The 20,065-nt window shown below is 47.3% G+C and overlaps 4 pseudogenes; all 4 read right to left on the minus strand.

Annotated features, from left to right (window-relative positions):
• Window positions 1–9,334: 9,334 nt before the first annotated feature.
• LOC143946350 (5S ribosomal RNA) lies at window positions 9,335–9,453 on the minus strand (annotated as a pseudogene).
• A 323-nt stretch (window positions 9,454–9,776) lies between these two features.
• Window positions 9,777–9,895, minus strand: LOC143949121 (5S ribosomal RNA; annotated as a pseudogene).
• Window positions 9,896–13,448: 3,553 nt separating this feature from the next.
• On the minus strand, window positions 13,449–13,567 carry LOC143949719 (5S ribosomal RNA; annotated as a pseudogene).
• A 616-nt stretch (window positions 13,568–14,183) lies between these two features.
• Window positions 14,184–14,302, minus strand: LOC143949531 (5S ribosomal RNA; annotated as a pseudogene).
• Between the last annotated feature and the right edge of the window lie 5,763 nt (window positions 14,303–20,065).

Consider the following 20,065-nt stretch of genomic DNA (forward strand, 5'->3'; position numbering starts at 1 on the left):
GGTACAAGAGTCTGGGCATTACATTCATTTTGAGCACATTGCATCTCCCAAACCAAGAGGTCGCCAACTTTGACCACCTCTCTAGATCTACGGCAAATTTTTTTAGAAGCGGCTGGAAATTCAATTGGAAAATCAGATGTGGGTCCGGGGGAACCTTGGTACCCAGATATTGTATAGCCCCAGTTGCCCAACGAAAGGGAAAATTAGTGCTTAGACTCGTCTGGGCATTGGTAGACAGGGAGACGTTGAGTGCTTCCGATTTCTGTAAGTTAATTTTAAAATTTGACAGGGTGCCATATCGTCTTATTTCCGCTAAGAGATTCGGCAATGTAATGTGAGGCTCTGAGACATAGAACAAGAGGTCATCTGCAAAGGCTGCGACCTTATGGTGGTGTGAGGGGGTGTCCAGTCCCTTGATGTCTATGTTCTGCCTGATGTGGTGCAGCAAGGGTTCAAGCGATAGGACAAACAAAAGGGGGGACAACGGGCATCCCTGCCTCGTTCCATTGCCAATAGTGAAACGCGACGAGGCAAACCCATTGACCCTAACCATCGCCGTCGGTGACGAGTAAAGAGCTGTAACCCATGAAAGCATGGGGGGGGGTACACCCAGGCTTCGCAGGGTGGCTAGCAAAAAAGGCCAGCTCACCCTGTCAAACGCTTTTTCTGTGTCCACAGAGAGCAACATAATCGGTAGTTTAAGGCGTCTGGCGCGTTCTATAACATTGATTGTCCTGGTAGTGTTGTCTCGGGCTTCCCTGTTACGAATAAACCCCACCTGATCCAGAGGTATCAGGCGTTGGAGAATGGGCACCAACCGCTCCGCCAGTATCTTAGTGAAGAGCTTAAGGTCGCTGTTTAATAAGGAGATGGGCCTGTAGTTCGCACAGAGAAGCGGATCCTTCTCCGGCTTGGGTATGACCGAGATGCTTGCCTGCAACAGCTCCGGTGGAAAGGTCTGGCCCTCCAATTGGGCGTTAAAAGCTGACACAAACGGCGTGGACAACAGGGAGAGGAAGGCCGTAAGGGACCGTAAACCCATCTGGGCCTGGTGCCTTGCCCTTGGGTGAGTCTCTTAACGCTGCCGACAATTCCTCCGGGGAGATAGGTTGCGAGAGAAGCTCTATCTCTTCCTGTGTAAGCGACGGGAGGTTTGCCGAAGCTAGGTACTCATCAATGGCTGTTGTGCCGGCCTGGAGGGCATCTCCTGAGTCCCGGGGGTGCAAGTTATAAAGGGCTTCATAGAAAGATCGGAAACACTCCGCTATCTCCCGTGAATCATGAAGCTTGGCACCCGAAGGGGAGGTTATGGTTGGAATGAAGGACGCGTTGCGTTGGGCACGCAGGGAGTTCGCTAGGGACCTACTACACTTGTCTCCATATTCATAATACGTCCTGCGGACCCACATGAGTCTGGTTCTAGCCTGAAAGAGAGAGAAATCTCTGATTTGTTCTCTAAGATCTCTCACCTCCAGCGCAGCAGTCGGCTGGGATTTGTGTCGTTGTTCACACGCATGCAACTTGGCAATACGTTTGGAGAGAGCCTCAGTTTTGGCCACTTTGAGTCTATGACCATGTTTAATAAGAATGCCCCTAATGTAGCATTTATGAGCCGCCCATAACATGAGGGGGTTGGAAACAGAATCACAGTTATGATCAAAGTAACTTTCTAATTCCCTAAGCAGGTCTGCGTGGGTCTCAGGGTCCTTCAGGAGAGACTCGTTCAGTCTCCACCAGGACTGACCACGCGACTCCTGTTGTAGCTTCAGCATCAAAGAAATAGGGGCATGGTCAGACAGGGCTATGTGGCCTATCTGAGTGTCTGTGACCGCCGGGATAGCATTGTGGGTCGACTAAAAACATATCTATACGTGAGTAAGAACCATGAGCGGTGGAAAAGAACGTATAGTCCCTATCCTGTGGGTGAAGCGTACGCCACACATCGATCAGTCGGTGGGAGTGTAGCAGGTCTCTTATGTGTGAACGCGTTCTCGCAGAAATCGCAGAGGTGCCCGATGATGAGTCTCTGCGGGGGTCCAAGGTGAGGTTAAAGTCCCCCCCAACGATCAAAGTACCCTCCGAGAATGCAGCCAGGGCATCCAAGCATGCTTCTAAGGCCGGCAGCTGGTCCACATTCGGCATGTATAGGTTGGCAAGAGTAAAAGTTTGCGAGTGGAGATTTCCCTTAATGAAGAGATATCTCCCTTCACTATCGGCTTGGACAGCTAACAGGCGCCACGGCAAGTTTTTAGCAAGAAGAACACACACTCCTCTCGATTTGGAAGTAGGGGACGTGCTGTGGTGGGCCAGGGGGAAGTGCTTACTATAAAGCCGTGGTATTTGGTCTGTCCTGAAATGGGTCTCCTGGAGGAAAACTATTTGGGGCTTCATCCGCCACAATTCTGTTAGGCAGCTGAACCTTTTTTCAGGTACATTCAGCCCTTTCACATTCCAGGAAACCAGCTTCAGGGCCATGACGGCAGTGGTACCCGGCCGGCGGTCCCCACCAGAGTCAGTAGTAGATATAGAGTTCAAGCACAGAGGAAGAGGAGGAGAAAAAGGAAAAGCAGTAACGAAGCGGAGAAGGTCCGGAGTTAGTAGGGAGGAGGAGGGTAGGAGGGGTGGGGATAGATCGGGGAATTGCTAAAGCTCCTATCGGAGAGAACCTGCCGGTTAGGGCAGAGGGGCCTAGTGGGGGAAGAGGTAAGGCACTGCAGAGGGAGGAACTCGTCGGTGCAGTACCCCTCCAGCATCCCATGGTCCATGCAGTCGCAATCGGGCGTGCACGGAGCTTCTTTGGCATCTTAACTACGACATCAAACGCATTATAGAACATAACTGCAGCAGGTATCGGGCAGTTAACAACAGTAGAACAGTGCATAATTAGACCAACATATTAAACTTTTCAACACAGAGTATAGATAAATTTATACCACCCAGGCACCCGCCCCTCCCCCCCCCCCCCAAAAAAAAATGGAAAAAAGGGGGGGGGGGGAGGAGAGGGGGAGGGAGCGGGAACGCCGCCCAGGGGCACCCGGGGGGCACCACCAGGCAGTCCAAAAACACAAAGAGCGCCGAGACTAGGGCACCTGTAGATAAACAGTAACGAGAATGGTGAACAGTACCGCCAATGACTCAGGGCTTCGTCCAGGAAGCACAGTGTCCAACTCTGTTCTTCCAATGTCCTTCCTCTCCCCTAGCGGGGGCACTGGGAACAATGGCCCGTGGCATGGTAAACAACACAAAGCTGGATACTCCAGCCGTCTATGTTGGTAGAGAAAAAGAAAACAAAAAAAAAAGGGTATAACACAGGAATAACGGAAAATTACTGTACTCTCTCAGGGTTCACGATCTTGGGGGGCCTGCGATCTCTGACGTTGGGATCGACGGTGGCGTCTCACTCTCTGTGGCCTGGTTGAGGGGTTGTTCGTCGGGGCCACTGCTCCCTGGGGGACAACAGGAGCCAACCAGTCGGGGACCTGAACCGAGGGCAGGCCCAAAGCCTCCAGAGAGGACGGGACCTCCGAAGGGTGTCGTAGCGCAAGGGGCCTCCCATTTTTGCGCACTATAAGGTGAAACGGATGGCCCCACTTGTATGGAATCCTCCGTTCAGTTAGGTGTTCCAGAAGGGGTCGCAGACAGCGTCTCATCTGGAAGGTCTTGCGGGATACATCTGGCAGAAGGGTGACTTGGGCCCCGTCAAAATCAATGCTGCCTTTGCGCCACGACGCTTGCAGGACATCCTCCCTAACTGAGTAATTGTGGAGACAGCATAAAACGTCACGTGGCCGGTTCTCTGTGGGGCTCCTGGGGCCCAGGGTCCTGTGGACTCTATCAATGGCTGTGTCAGCAGCGCAGTCCAGACAGGCGTTAAATATAGCTGTAACTGTGGCTTTGAGGTCTGCCTGGCCAGTGGCTTCGGGCAAGTCTCTGATCCTGATGTTGCATCTGCGGTTGCGATTCTCAAGGTCATCCACTAGGAGTTGCAACTGTGCCACTCTGTCAGCAAGGGTATCATGTGCGGCTTGCAGGCCAGAAACATCAGTGGTCAGGGAGGTCACATCCGATGCCAGGGTGGTCACCCGCTCGTTCGTAGCCGACACGTCACGTTTGACCCCTGCGATTTCATGTCGCAAGGTCGTTTCAATCCTGGCTGCCATACAGCTAAAGTCTGCTTTAGTGGGAAGGTTTTGGAGTAAAGCTAGGATGGCCTTGTCCCCCAATAATGCTGGTGCTGGTGGCAGCGGTGGGTCCCCCTGTGTGTCTGAGGCGAGAGCAGCCTGGCCATTCGGTCCTGGGATGAGGCTTCCACTGCGGGAGGGTCTCTGGGACAGTTGGGAGTTGTGAGGGAACCAGGGTGGCAGGCCGCTATGGTCCGGGCTGTCAAGCGAGGCCATGGACAGTGAGCGGGGGAGACACGGGGACAAGTCACTAGGCGGGGAGAACGGGGGCATGTCGTGTCCCTGCATAGCAGTCTGCTCACCTTCCCTCTGTGCCGCGTGTCCTGGAGCGCCGGAGGCCGCGGGCGCCATCTTGGCTGGATCCGGCGTGGAGGCCGGAGGCTGCAGCGGGACCAAGTACCTGTCCATGGCAGCAGCGGCGGACCCCGCTCGGCTGGCTGTGTTCCGCCGAAGCGCGGAGATGTCGGCGATGCCGAAATATGCGACCAAACTGTGGTAAAGGGGTGCGGAGGGGTCACGGACCGGGAGCTCCGGAAAAGAGCGTCCTCACTCCTTCATGCCTAGGCCACGCCCCCCCTGGTTAGTGTCTTGATTGGGAGATCGCCTGGGAATACTGGATGCCGTAGGCTTCTTTTTATGTTGTTGGCTTTGACCTGTTTTTTTTAGCTTGTTTCCCAAGGTGACCATCTTGGCCTTTGTCAAGAGGCTTCAGAGTGCCCAAAGAGAGTGCCTACGGCCAAATCCCCTATATAGTATCTTATATATAATAACTAAAAATATTATTTATTATTATAGATATAGATATATAGTATAGTGATTTGGCCGTAGGCACTCTCTTTGGGCACTCTGAAGCCTCTTGACAAAGGCCAAGATGGTCACCTTGGGAAACAAGCTAAAAAAAACAGGTCAAAGCCAACAACATAAAAAGAAGCCTACGGCATCCAGTATTCCCAGGCGATCTCCCAATCAAGACACTAACCAGACCAGATCCTTCTATGGCACCTGGTCTTCCCAAGGAGTCTCCCATCCAGGTACTAACCAGGCCTGACGCTGCTTAGCCTCTGAAATCAGACGAGATCGGGTTCTTTCAGGTTGATGTGGCCGTAAGCGTTCTCTTCAAGACACACCCAACCCTCTTGACAAACGCCAAGATGCTCACCTTGAGAAACAAGCAAAAAAAAACAGGTCAAAGCCAACAACATAAAAAGAAGCCTATGGGCTTACAGCGGACCTTAAAAGATGGGACCCACTAGCTCTGTCATGGTTCGGACGCTGTAATGTGTTGAAGATGAACGCGATGCCACGACTTCTGTATCTACTACAAGCCTTACCTATCAAAATACCCCAGACTTTCTTTCATGCGGTTCACTCAATCTTTATCAAGTTCCTCTGGCGCGGAAAACATATGCGTATTGGTAGGGCAATGCTATTGGGACCGAAATTGCGGGGAGGTATTGGCTTCCCGGACCCTGCTCTATATTACACAGCGACGCACATGACACCGGTGGTTGACTGGTGCCGGTGTTCTGCCATATACTGTCCGGCCATGATATAGTGTCCGCGCTGTACTGCGCATGCGCAGTACGGAGCAGACGAAGCTTCGGAAAATCTCCGAAGCTGAACGGCGCCTGCGCGGTGAGTGGAGGTGGTAGCCCCACCATCCAAGCGGACATAGGGTTGTGAATATTAGAGGGCCCCTCGCAGGCGAGCTTCGCTCGCCACGCTTCGCTCGCCACGCTCGGCTCTTTTATATTCTTACTCTGTGTCCACTTGGATAGTGGGGATAGAACCTGGACTCGACATCTACCGTATGGAACAGCTCACATCAGCGTTAGGCGACAGGGAGGAAGAGCACACTGCTCGTTGGTTGTCTTGGAGCCTGTTCAGGTTTTCCGACGCATACAGATCCTATCTGTAGGCTCTGGCACGTGTATAGAGGGAAGGGTCCGGCCGTGGGAACCCATCGGAGTCCTCTTTCTTTCTCTCCCTTCTCGTATACCACCCTGGTTCACTCTCTCCCCCGTCTGCCTCGTAGCACTGTTAGCCCCCTATAACTTTCATTCTTTCTACCCCCATCCCCTTCTCCTGCCCATTTGCTCCCCCCTCTTTCCCTACCCCCTAACTCCCAAGTATAATTAAAATACATGGTGATTGCAAGGATCTTTTCGTTTTGTTCCCTCGATTTCCCAGCCAGGGGTTGGCGGCCCTCGGGGTGGTCCCGGCTGAGCTCTTTGACCAATAGAATGAAGGTGACCGATGTTAGAGGCCCCTCAGTCTGGGCCTTGAGGGGGATCGCCCCGGGGACTGCCCTGGTTTATAAGTAGACACTGGGGTGCCAGATCATTAGAGTGGGATAATGTGGTGGCCTAGCCACGGCTGGGGCTGCTGCTGACATAAGTTGTTAGGTTTCCCCCGGTCCCCCACGAAGTATTAACTATGTATTTTTGTTAACCTGGAAAACTGAGGGATCTATGTCTTTTACAGTTTGTCTCTGTATTACCTGCAATCCATAAATAAAGAATAAAAAAAAAAAAAAGACACTAACCAGACCAGATCCTTCTATGGCACCTGGTCTTCCCAGGGAGTCTCCCATCCAGGTACTAACCAGGCCTGACGCTGCTTAGCCTCTGAAATCAGACGACATCGGGTGCTTTCAGGTTGATGTGGCCGTAAGCGTTCTCTTCAAGACACGCCCAACCCTCTTGACAAACGCCAAGATGGTCGCCTTGAGAAACAAGCAAAAAAAACAGGTCAAAGCCAACAACATAAAAAGAAGCCTATGGGCTTACAGCGGACCTTAAAAGATGGGACCCACTAGCTCTGTCATGGTTCGGACGCTGTAATGTGTTGAAGATGAACGCGATGCCACGACTTCTGTATCTACTACAAGCCTTACCTATCAAAATACCCCAGACTTTCTTTCATGCGGTTCGCTCAATCTTTATCAAGTTCCTCTGGTGCGGAAAACATATGCGTATTGGTAGGGCAATGCTATTGCGACCGAAATTGCGGGGAGGTATTGGCTTCCCGGACCCTGCTCTATATTACACAGCGACGCACATGACACCGGTGGTTGACTGGTGCCGGTGTTCTGCCATATACTGTCCGGCCATGATATAGTGTCCGCGCCGTACTGCGCATGCGCAGTACGGAGCAGACGAAGCTTCGGAAAATTTCCGAAGCTGAACGGCGCCTGCGCGGTGAGTGGAGGTGGTAGCCCCACCATCCAAGCGGACATAGGGTTGTGAATATTAGAGGGTCCCTCGCAGGCGAGCTTTGCTCGCCACGCTTCGGGCTCGGCCTCGCTGCGCTCGGCTCTTTTATATTCTTACTCTATGTCCACTTGGATAGCGGGGATAGAACCTGGACTCGGTGTGCAGGCGCCGTTCATGCTCGGCAATTTTCGGAATCTGTGTTGCTGTGTACTGCGCATGCGCAGTACACAGCGGACACTATCTGATGGGGAACCATATGTGATAAGACACCGGCATGGGGAACTGAAGCTATGGGTCAAGCTAGAGCAGGAGATGGCGCGGGTTCCACTGGCTGGTCTGCCTTGGGCGGGGAGGCCATTGGAGCCCTGTGTGACTACTCACCCGTTAATTGGCCCCTCGCTCGCCGAGATGGATAGTTTTTTTCACCTTTCCCACCTGACTAACTTCCCTTCTCCTATGACCCCAATTATTGGACATCCTAGATTCCCTCCGGGCCTGTCTGACCAGGCCTTTACCAGGCAAGCCCCGAAAGGGCTTCTGAGAGCAGCCCTATTTCTTGGACCCACGGGCTTGATTCCCACGGGGACCATACTGCTAGAGCAAGTACCTGTTGCATTGGATAGCTGGAGAGCTAGACAGCTAATCCATTTCCTCGGACCACTACCTAACCATTCGTTCTTCTCTAGACAATTCCACCCCTTCGAGGAACTTTGCCTGGATGATGGCCCAATTCGTGGTTCCCTCTCTAGGTCCTACCAAATCCTGACAGACGCACAATCCTCCACGGATCCACCCTTCCTAGCTAAATGGAAAAGGGACTTACAAACTACATTCTCCAAACCACAGAAGGACAGAATACTCTTTTTCGCCCATAAGTCGTCACTCTGCAGTAAATATCAGGAGATCTCATATAAGCTGATCACACGCTGGTATCGTACACCGGTGGTGTTGGCCAAAATATTCCCCGGTCAATCTGACCGCTGCTGTCACTGTGGGCAACAGACTGGCACCATTCTCCACATTTTCTGGGAATGCCCTAAATTACAAACATTCTGGCAGCCTGTCCTGAGACTCATCCACAAGTTCGCAGACATTTCCTTAGCCAATGATCCCGCAGCAGTTCTTCTCAATCTAACTCCTATGTCGAGAAAGCGTTATCATAAGTCCTTACTTAAACATCTCCTCAATGCAGCTAGGGCCTGCATCCCAAGTCAGTGGAAAGAGTAATCTGCTCCAATGGTGACCCAGTGGTTCGCAAGGGTAAATGATATTGAACGAATGGAAGACCTGACTGCCACAATGAGGGATAAAACGGAGGAGCATGGGAACAGATGGTTCTACTGGACCCAGTTTCGCTTTTCGGAAGAATACCTCCGCGAGACATAGTAAGCTCATGGTGATCGTTGGAGATCGCTGTTCCAAACGTTGGACAGCTGATGAGCTGGTGAGCCGAGGGCGTCTCTTGCTCCCTGGGAGGGGACCCCACCCTATCCACTCTACCCACGACACCCCCTTACCCCTTCTTTTCCTTTTCTGCCATTTCCTTCCCCAATCTTCTCTTTCCCCTTCTCCCTCCTTTCAGTTCTACTATTTCCCTTCTTAACTCAAAAAAGGTAAAAGAAAATGGTATGTTCCGACCCCATTTGACTACTACACAATACTCTTCCCCTATCTATGGATATCTAAACTCTTCGAGGGTAGCAGGGCTAGTATCAATAATATTTTAAGTGGTAGAGGATCCCAACGAGATGGAGCTTTAATCTCATCTTGATATGACCGCAAAGCTGTACACGTGCTATTCTCCTCAGACTTCTTACCATTGGCTCTGATATCCATGCAATATGATCATTTGATTGTAACTATTTGTATCACACATTCTGTGAAGTTGCCTTTACATTGTATGTCGCATACTACTAAATAAAAAATAAAAAAAACAGAAGCCTATGGCACCTGGTATTCCCAGGCGGTCTCCCATCCAGGTACTAACCAGGCCCGACACTGTTTAGCATCCGAGATCAGACGAGATTGGGCGCTTTCAGGGTGATGGGGCCATAGGTGATCTCTTCGGGCACTCTCAACCCTCTTGACAAATGCCAAGATGGTCACCTTGGGAAACAAGTGAAAAAAAAAAACAGGTCAATGTCAACAACATAAAAAGAAGAATACGGCACCTGGTTTTCCAACGCCATCTCCCATCCAGGTACTAACTAGGCCCAACCCTTCTTAGCCTCAGACAAGAGAAGAGATAGGGCTCTTTCAGGGTGATGCTGCTGTAAGCGATCTCTTTGGGCACTCTCAACCCTCTTGACAAATGCCAAGATGGTCACCTTGGGAAACAAGAAAAAAAAAAAAACGAATCAACGCCAACAACATAAAAAGAAGCCTACAATAACTGGTAATCCCAGGTGGTCTCCCATCCAGGTACTAACCAGGCCAGACTCTTCTTAGCCTCCAAGATCAGACGAGATTGGGTGCTTTCAGAGTGATGTGGCTATAGGCAATCTCTTCAGGCACTCTCAACCCTCTTGACAAACACCAAGATGGTCACTTTGGGAAATAAGCGAAAAAAAAAACAGGTCAACGCCAACAACATAAAAAGAAGTCTACGACACCTGGTATTCCCAGGCGGTCTCCCATCCAGGTACTAACAAGGCCCGACTCTATTAGCCTCCAACATCAAACGAGATCGGGTGCTTTCAGGGTGATGTGCCCGTAGGCAATCTCTTCAGGCACTTTCAACCCTCTTGACAAACGCCAAGATGGTCACCTTGGGAAACAAGCAAAAAAATATAAATAAGTCGGAAGCTAGAGACAATACGGCCCGAGTCCTCAATTTAATCCATGCGGCGCATTAACAGGGAAGGCCCTTGCTTATGTTGTCAACGGACGCAGAGAAGGACTTTGACAGGGTGGCCTGGCACTTTATGCAGGCCACCCTGGAACATATAGGTCTTGGCCCCAACATGATGAGCTGGGTAATGTCGCTTTACTCCACGCCGTCGGCAGCGGTACGGGTGACCGAGGGGTGCTCGGACTCTTTCCCCATCACTAATGGGACGAGGCAGGGGTGCCCTCTGTCTCCCCTAATTTTAATTCTGACACTGGAACCACTTATGTGTCACGTTCGGAATGACCCGAATATTACTGGCATATCCAAACCCTCGGCACACCACAAAATTGCGGCGTACGCTGACGATCTAATTTTTTCCGTCTCCAATCCACACATTTTGCTTCCCAAAATACTTGCGTCTCTACAGCGACACGGCAGCCTATCAAACTATAAAAACAATTGCGCCAAGTCGGCTGTATTGAATATATCGGTCCCGGATGGTGAGGCCAAGAGGCTCCGGTCCGCTTTTCCATTCTACTGGGCTGAAAAATCTATACGTTAACTGGGCGTTGACATCGCAGCGGATTTAGCGCAATTATACCTGCTTAATTTTGTCCCTCTCCTGGATAGACTGAAATCTGATTTGGGAAACTGGCATGCTTTAACACTGACCTGGTTCAGGCGCTGTAATGCATTCAAAATGATGGCCCTCCCTCGGATCTTATACATGTTCCAGACATTACCGATCTGGTTACCCCCAATTTTTTTCAGACAACTGCAGGTGCTGCTCCGGGACTTTATTTGAGCGCGCAAACCGCCCAGAGCCCGTTTGCAATTGCTTGCCAGACCAAAGGACAAGGGGGGTCTGGGTCTCCCAGATCTCAGACAATACTACAGAGTGACTCTGCTAGCGAGAGTCGTTGATTGGCATTGTAATGGCCCACACAAGCAGTGGGTGGAGATGGAGATTGAGGATGGATCCATTCCCCTATTGACCTCCCCGTGGCTCCTGTCCTCCCTACCAAAAGACCTCAGAGGTCACCCCGTAGTGGGAGCTACGTTGGCTGTTGTGCGGAGGTTGTTCCGCTGCACACACATTGCTCCCCTGCCATCACCAATGACTCCGGTTATAGGTAATCCAGACTTCCCACCGGGATTTACCAACAAGAAACTGCGACAGTTGACAGTGGTGGGGAAACAGCGTCTGGGAGAGGTGTGGCCCACGGGAGGGCTCCCGACCACGCAAACTGACGCCGAGCTTTCTGACCCTCCGCTTGACTTGTTTAGTGCTTATCAACTTCGTCCCTTTCTTCTGGCCATACAAAGGGCCCCCAAAACTCCTAGAGACCTGACACCCTATAAATCCATCTGTCACAAAAGGGAACCTGTGCGACACACCCTCTCCCTCCTGTACAACCTATTGAGTAGTCAGGAGGAGGAGTCGACCCCACCATTTATCCACAAATGGGAGAGGGACTTAGGCATCACATTTACCCCACAACAGATAGGGAAGATCCTGACCTTAGTACATAAAGCTTCCATCGCAAACCAATATCAAGATACAAGATAGTCTCACGCTGGTATAGAGTCCCATACCTTCTGAATAAAATGGATAGATCGATCCCGGATGTTTGTTGGAGGTGAAATTCAGATATGGGGACCATGGGACACCTTTTCTGGGCATGCCCGACCTTGAGGAACTTTTGGGTTCCCAGTAGCGTGCCTTCTACACTTGACCGAACAGCCTGTTCGAAAATACAAAAAAACCCTCACAATGCAACTCGTGAATGCCGCCCGGGCCTGCATTCCCGCACTGTGGAGGCAGCCTCAGCCCCCATCCAAGGTGCTGTGGTATTCCAAAGTCAATCATATTCTCCGGGATGGAAGAATTGACCGCCACCCTTCACAACACTGAAGAGGCATTTAGTGTTACATGGAGGCCCTGGAGGTATTTTACTGGTACTCGAGACTACATTCGGGAGGTGAGCAGTGCCCCCGTCCCAGAAAACGACTGAACATCTAACGTTTACCTACGTAGGCCATGTCTGCCCTGGGTGGCATTCCCCCCTCCTTTTTGTCTTTATTTTTCTTTTTTTCCCCGTCGCCATCCCCCCACCTCCTCTCTCTCCGTCTTTGCACTCTCTTCTTCCCCCGTCCTCCCTTTTGACTATGCCTTGTCTCCTTACTAGCCTTCGGGACCCAGAAGAACCCCAGGGTTCTGGACATGACCGGCTCATATTTTACTCTAGTTCACGTAGGTCATGATAAGCTGGCTCGCTGTGGTCCCAGTTGTTCTCCATGATTACATTTGTCCGAACGGAGCTGCACTAGTTATACTGTACTACATGTCGGAGGTGGGGTTTCTCTATTTTCTGCATGAAACTGTAGGACTCCCCTCTGAGAACCCAGAAATATTTGGCTGCCTATTTTTTGTTAGCATGTAATTGTGACCCTGGGTCATGCTGTATGGTTGACTGTTATATTTATGTTGTTCTACTTAATAAAAGAATAATAAAAATAAAAAAATAAGTCAATGCCAACAACTTAAAACTAAAGCCTATGGCATCGAGAAATCCCAGGCGGTCTCCCATCCAGGTACTAACCATGTCCCAACCCTGCTTAGCCTCTGAGATCAAATGCATGCTCAACCCTCTTGACAAACGCCAAGATGGCCACTTTGGGAAACAAACAAAAAAAACAAGTCAACGCCAACAACATAAAAAGAAGCCTGCGGCATCTGGAAAACCCAGGAGGTCTCTCATCCAGGTACAAACCAGGCCCAACCCTGCTTAGCCTCTGAGACCAAACAAGATTGGGCGCTTTCAGGGTGTTGTGCCCGTAGGCAATTTCTTTGTGCACTCTCAACCCTCTTGACAAATGCCAAGATGGTCACCTTGGGAAACAAGGGAAAAAAAACAGGTCAAAGCCAACAACATAAAAAGAATCCTACGGCATCCGGAATTCCCAGGCGATCTCCCAATCAAGACACTAACCAGGCCAGATCCTTCTATGTCACCTGGTCTTCCCAGGCAGTCTCCCGTCCAGGTACTAACCAGGCCTGATGCTGCTAAGCCTCTGAAATCAGACAAGATCGGGTGCTTTTAGGGTGATGTGGCCGTAAGCGTTCTCTTCAAGACACGCCCAACCCTCTTGACAAACGCCAAGATGGTCGTCTTGAGAAACAAGCGAAAAAAACAGTTCAAAGCCAACAACAAAAAAAGAAGCCTATGGCACCTGGTATTTCCAGGCAGTCTCCCATCCAGGTACTAACCAGGCCCGACACTGTTTAGCCTCTGAGATCAGATGAGATTGGGCGCTTTCAGGGTGATGGGGCCGTAGATGATCTCTTTGGGCACTCTCAACCCTCTTGTTGGGCACCTGGTATTCACAGATGGTCTCCCATACAGGTATTAACCAGGCCGTACACTGCTAGGCCTCCGAGATCAGATGAGATTGTGCGCTTTCAGGGTGATGTGGCCATAGGTGTTCTATTTAGACACTCTCAACCCTCTTGACAAATACCAAGATGGTTATCTTGGGAAACAAGTGAAAAAAAAAAGGTCAACGCCAACAACATAGACCCTGGCGGTCTCCCATCTGACCCAGACCCTGCTTAGCCTCTGAGATCGGGCGCTTTCAGGGTGATGTGACCTCAGGCGAACGCTTTGGGACATACTCAAAACTCTTGACTGATGCTAAAATGGTCACCTTGGGAAACAAGCGAAAGAAAAACAGGTCAAAGCCAACAATATAAAAAGATTCCTACGGCACCTCTAATACTATCTAGGCCGGACCCTGCTTAGCCTCTGAGATCAGATGAGATCGGGCGCTTTCAGGGGGATGTGGCCGTAGGAGATTTCTTTGGGCTCTCTCAGCCCTCTTGACAAATGCCAAGATGATCACCTTGGGAAAGAAGCGGAAAAAAAAACCCATGTCAACGCCAACAACATAAAAAGAATCCTACGGCACCTGGTATTCCCAGTTGGTCTCCCATCCAGTTACTAATCAGGCCCGACAATGCTTAGCCTCCGAGATCAGACAAGATCAGGCACTTTCAAGGTGATGGGGCCATAGGCGATCTCTTCGGGCACTCTCAACCATCTTGACAAACGCCAACATGGTCATCTTGGGAAACAAGCGAAAAAAAACAAGTCATTGCCAACATTGGAGGCTAAGCAGGGTTGGGCAATCAGTTTCCTTGCCTGAAATAGGCATCTCAGAACTGCCATCTGGCTACTTCCCGAGTTTCCAACTCCTTCAACTAATCCCAGGAGACAATACTTCGCCCCCATCCTGGTGGAGGTTCCAACCACCCGATCAATGGTTCCTGTCACCTCTGTCCAGTAGCGGATCAACTTCGGGCATCTCCAAAACATGTGCATCATGTCTCCCCCCATGTTCCCGCACCGGGGGCAACTTGCGTCCGGCCGTTCGGCCAAACTGAAAAAGTTTACGAGGAGCATAATAGGTTCTATATAATAAGAACAGATGTGACATCCTGTGTGAGGAGAGCCACAATTCACCACAGGCAGGATTCCTGTGGCCAATTATAGCTCAGGGGGGTTTAGTACACACCCCACACTATATAAGGCCGCCAGCACGGCGGCCTTGTATAGTGTGTTGCGGTGGTCAGGGAAAGAGGACGATAGGCAGGGACAGTGTCTTTACTGCTTGGGAACCTAGCACTGTTACAGTGGGTGTTATGTGCCTCCTGCACAGTACACACCTGAAGCTACCCTTTATTACTGGTGTTCAATTTCTGCAATACATGCATCTGCAGTGCAGAAGTTAGAGTCGGTGTTGTGTGCCTCCTGCACAGTATACACCTTATTGCTGGTGTTCTGTTTCTGTAATACAGGAACCTAGCACTGTTACAGTGCTAGGGTGTACAGAGAAGCTGGTATATATAGAAGACTACAGCATACAGAAGAAAGGCTAGTGAATACAGAATACAGGTTTCGTGTATGTAGATAGGCTTGAGTATACAGAGATGCTAGAGTAAACAGTGAGGCTGGGGTACACAGAGAGGCTAGTTTAAAGACAAATACAAAGATGTTATTGTATATAGAGAGGTTAGTGTATAGAGAGAGTCGAGTGTATACAGAAAGGACAGTGCATATAGAGAAGCTAGTGTATACAGAAAGGGTATACATGAAAGCTGACATTCTATACAGAAGACTGGGTAGTGTATACAGAGAGTCTAGTGGGTACAGAAGACAGGCTGGTGTATTCTAGCTAGATTTTACAGTCTAGTGTATACAGAAGACAGGCTGTGGTATACTGAGAGTTTAGTGTATTCAGAGAGTCTAGTGTATACATAAGACTGGCTAGTTTACACAGTGTTTACAGAGATGCAAGGGTGTACAGAGAAGCTGGTATATATAGAAGACTACAGCATACAGAAGAAAGGCTAGTTAATACACAATACAGAAGACTCGTGTATGTAGATAGGCTTGAGTATACAGAGATGCTAGAGTAAACAGTGAGGCTGGGGTACACAGAGAGGCTAATTTAAAGAGAGATATACAAAGATGTTAGTGTATATAGAGAGGTTAATGTATAGAGAGGGTCGAGAGTATACAGTAAGGACAGTGCATATAGAGAAACTAGTGTATACAGAAGACAGGCTTGGGTATACATCAAATCTGACAGTGTATACAGAAGCCTGGGTAGTGCATACAGAGAGTCTATTGGGTAAAGAAGACAGGCTGGTGTATTCTAGCTAGTTTTTACAGTCTAATGTATACAGAAGACAGGCTGTGGTATACTGAGGGTTTAGTGTATTCAGAGAGTCTAGTGTACAGAGATGCAAGGGTGTACAGAGAAGCGAGAAGCTAGTATATATAAGGCTAGTGAATACAGGCTAGTGAATACAGAATACAAACTTGTGTACGCAGATAGGCTTGAGTATACAGAGATGCTAGAGTAAACAATGAGGCTGGGGTACACAGAGAGGCTAATTTAAAGAGAGGCTAGTATATACAAAGATGTTAGTGTATATAGAGAGGTTAGTGTATAGAGAGAGTCGAGTGTATACAGATAGGACAGTGCATATAGAGAGACTAGTGTATACAGAAGACAGGCTTGGGTATACATCCAAGCTGACAGTGTATACAGAAGACTGGGTAGTGTATACAGAGATTCTAGTGGGTACAGAAGACAGGCTGGTTTATTCTAGCTAGTGTTTACAGTCTAGTGTATACAGAAGACAGGCTGTGGTATACAGAGGGTTTAGTGTATTACAGAGATGCAAGGGTGTACAGAGAAGCTAGTATATATAGAAGACTACAGCATACAGAAGAAAGGCTAGTGAAAACAGAATAAAGGCTGGCTTCTACGGAGAGGCTACCATTACGGAGATGCAGAACACTATCTAGGGTATATAGAGAGGCGAGTTTATACAGAGAGGCTAGTGCATAGAGTGAAGCTATTGTATATAGAAGCCTGGTTAGTGTATACAGAGAAGCGAGTGTGTACAGAAGAAAGGCTAGACAGGTTATAAAGAGAGACAAGTTTTTACAGAAGACAGTTTGGGGTATACAGAGATGCTAGTTTATACAGAGAGACTAATGTATACAGAAGACGGGCTAGTGTATTCAGAACATAGGCTAGTGTATATCGAAGACAGGCTATTGTATGCAGAAGACCGGCTAGTGTAAACATGCTGGTGTATATAGAGAAGGCTAGTGAATTTAGAGGGTATGCTAAGTGATAACAGAAGACAATCTGGGCTATACAGAGACATTTCATCATTTCATCTAGCTCACATCTCTAATGGAGTTTGTCTCATTGCCATGTTATGCCTTTTCATTCTTATGCTAAATATAGATCACTACACGATTTTAATCATCCACATCAAGCATGCAATAAAACTATCATACATCAAAATAAACCATGTACTCTTTTGCTCTATTTTGCATATTTGTAACGGGACTGTGAGTATGTGACAGTCCTGACACACCATCCTGACTTATTTTTCTATATTTCTTATTAGAAATGGAGAGTACTATCTCAAAATCCGCTTAAATCTATTCACTTCGATGAGTTCTACCGCTAATTGTACCTTAATGCAAAATGTTCACAAAACCATCCATTTGCTACCAGACATGCTGCACATACTAAGAGTAATGTAAATATCGCTCTCTAACGATGTAAACAGTTTTATTGCTTTTCTGACATTGACCGAGTATCTCTGACATTAACTGAGTATCTCTCTGCACTTGGATCTTAATAATAATAATAATAATAGGATTGTGTAATGCAAACATCAACTAGTCTAATATAAGCTTTCTCATTGGTACCGGCATATCCTTTAAATTTAGACTAACGCAACTATTTCTCGGCCATTTTCAAGCTAAGCTTTCAATCTCTTACCTTTGAACAGCGATACTTCCTCCCTACAATATTAAGCCATTTAAACTATTGGTCGCCTATATTATACAACTCTCTGAAAACCCTATATGTAGAGAATAAAACTAGTCTTACATCTAAATAAAACAGTTTTATTGCTCAACCAAGTATCAGCTGTCATGACAAATAAAGTTTCCACTGTTTGACTCTATTTTCTGTATTACTTCTTTTTCTCCACCTTATCTGTCACAGTTAAAACACAGTGACAAAAAATTTCTTTTTACCGCAGCAAAATGTGAGAAAAGCAGTGTAAGCCGTCTTTCTGCCATATGCAACCATCTCTCGCTACCTCTATGCAATAGGATTCTCTTTCCAGTGGAAACGGAAAACAGTCAGTGTAAGCCGTCTTCTTGAGCATCAAAATTAATGGAACGATTTACACGTTGGAATTTGCAAGCTACGTCAATTTACTGTTAAATAGAGTACCTTTGCATTTATCCCTTGACTTTGCTACTATCCCTTGATCCCTTTTGTGTATTCACTATATCTCGACTATACATACTGCCTCAAAATTTTCCTAATTTGTTTTGCTATACTTATTATTATTATTTTATAGAGATTACTATCTCTAAATCATTGTAACAAATTATAATGTCTACAGCTAATTTTACGTTAAATCAAAAGTCACACAAAACCATCTTTTTAAAACCTTTTACACACTGCACATTAAGATTAATGCAACCATCTCTCGCTACCTCTATGCAATAGGATTCTCTTTCTGACTCTATTTTGTGTATTACTTTTTCTCCACATTAACTGTCACACTGATAACCATTTGTAACACATAACACTTGCAACACATTTTTTAACAGCGGCAAAAAGTGAGAAAAGCAGTGGGACTTGATTGAGAAGTGGTTGCAGTAGCAAAGCATAGCAATACAGTTTGATTACATTAAAAACACATAGTGCAACTATTTTACATTCATTTTACATTCACATCATGCATACACCCTAATGTAAGCTGTCTATCACTATTAATGTTCATGGTTACTGATACATTATGCCGATGACCAATGGAAACGGAAAACAGTCAGTGTAAGCCGTCTTCGTGCGTAACATATTTAATGGAACGATTTACACGTTGGAATTTTCAAGCTACGTCAATTTACTCTTAAATACCCTTTAGCTGCTTAGCTCACACTTTGCTGTATGTAGCCGCGTTTACATGTAAGTAACCAATGGGGATTGACATTTCATGTCCATCTTACATCTCTAATGCAATTTGTCTCTTTGCCATGTCATACTTTGCCAGTTATTATACTTTCTCATCCGATAGAAACCTAGGCGTTGCTGATATTTCATGATTACAGCAATCATCTCATCTAATTGCTATTCCGACATTCTGCCTTGGTATTACTTTGCAACGCTCTATTGAACAATGTAAAGGTAAGCTAGATATTTTGTGTATTTCCAGTTAAACTCGACCTGTATATACTGTCTCAATATTATCCTTTCTAATTTTGCTAAATTAGATTATAGAGTTTGCTATGTCTAAATCCAGGTTACCTACTCACCTTTATTACGTATACTGCTAATTTTAGGATAATACAAATCCATCTTATTGCTTCTTTACACGCTGCACATATTAAGAGTAATGCAAAGCTACCGTGAACAGTTTAATTGCTCGTCTCACATTTAGCTGGTATCTCTCTGCTATAGGAAACTGAATTTGTACTAGAACGATCACTCATCTAATATCAGTCCACTCAGTGCTACCGGGATAACTTTTACATTTAGAGTAATGAAATGATTTCTCAGTTATTTTGGAGCTACTGCAACTAACGCTTCCGATCTCATTTCGACTGCAATACTTAATCTCTGCTATTGCAGAATATTTAGCTGCTTAGCTCACACTTTGCTGTACGTAGCCCTGGAGATTGGCATTTCAACTCTAATTCATATTCACATTTCTAATGCAGTTTGTCTTTTTGCCATGTCATCCTCTGTTAGTTATTATGCTTGCTCATCCTTGTGCTCCAATGTCACTACATGATTAAAGACACGTAATGAACTTGATTGATAAAAACCTACACACGTTGTTGCTGTTATTTCGTGTATTTCCACTTAAACCCGTTATAGTTATTTTGCTATATTTATATACTAGTATAAACAGATTACTATCTCTAAATCCTGGTAAACCAGCTCACACTAAACCATCTAATTTCTACCTTACACGCAGCACATATTAACATATTAACATTTAGCCGGTATAGTGAAATAGTAAACGAAATGTGTAGATCACTCATCTAATATCGTCTTTTCAGTGCAACCGGAACATATTTTAAATTTAGAGTAATGCAACGATTTCTCAGTTTTATGAAGCTACTGTATAATCTAGCCTGTGTTTTGTACACTTTAGCCTCTCTGTATAAACTAGCCGGTCTTCTGCATACACGAGTCTCTCTGTATACCCTTGGATGTCTTTTGTA

Source organism: Lithobates pipiens, unplaced genomic scaffold, assembly GCF_037356315.1.
Source record: "Lithobates pipiens isolate NorthernLeopardFrog02 unplaced genomic scaffold, aLitPip1_a1.2 Scaffold_30, whole genome shotgun sequence".
NCBI classification, from domain to species: Eukaryota; Metazoa; Chordata; class Amphibia; order Anura; family Ranidae; genus Lithobates; species Lithobates pipiens.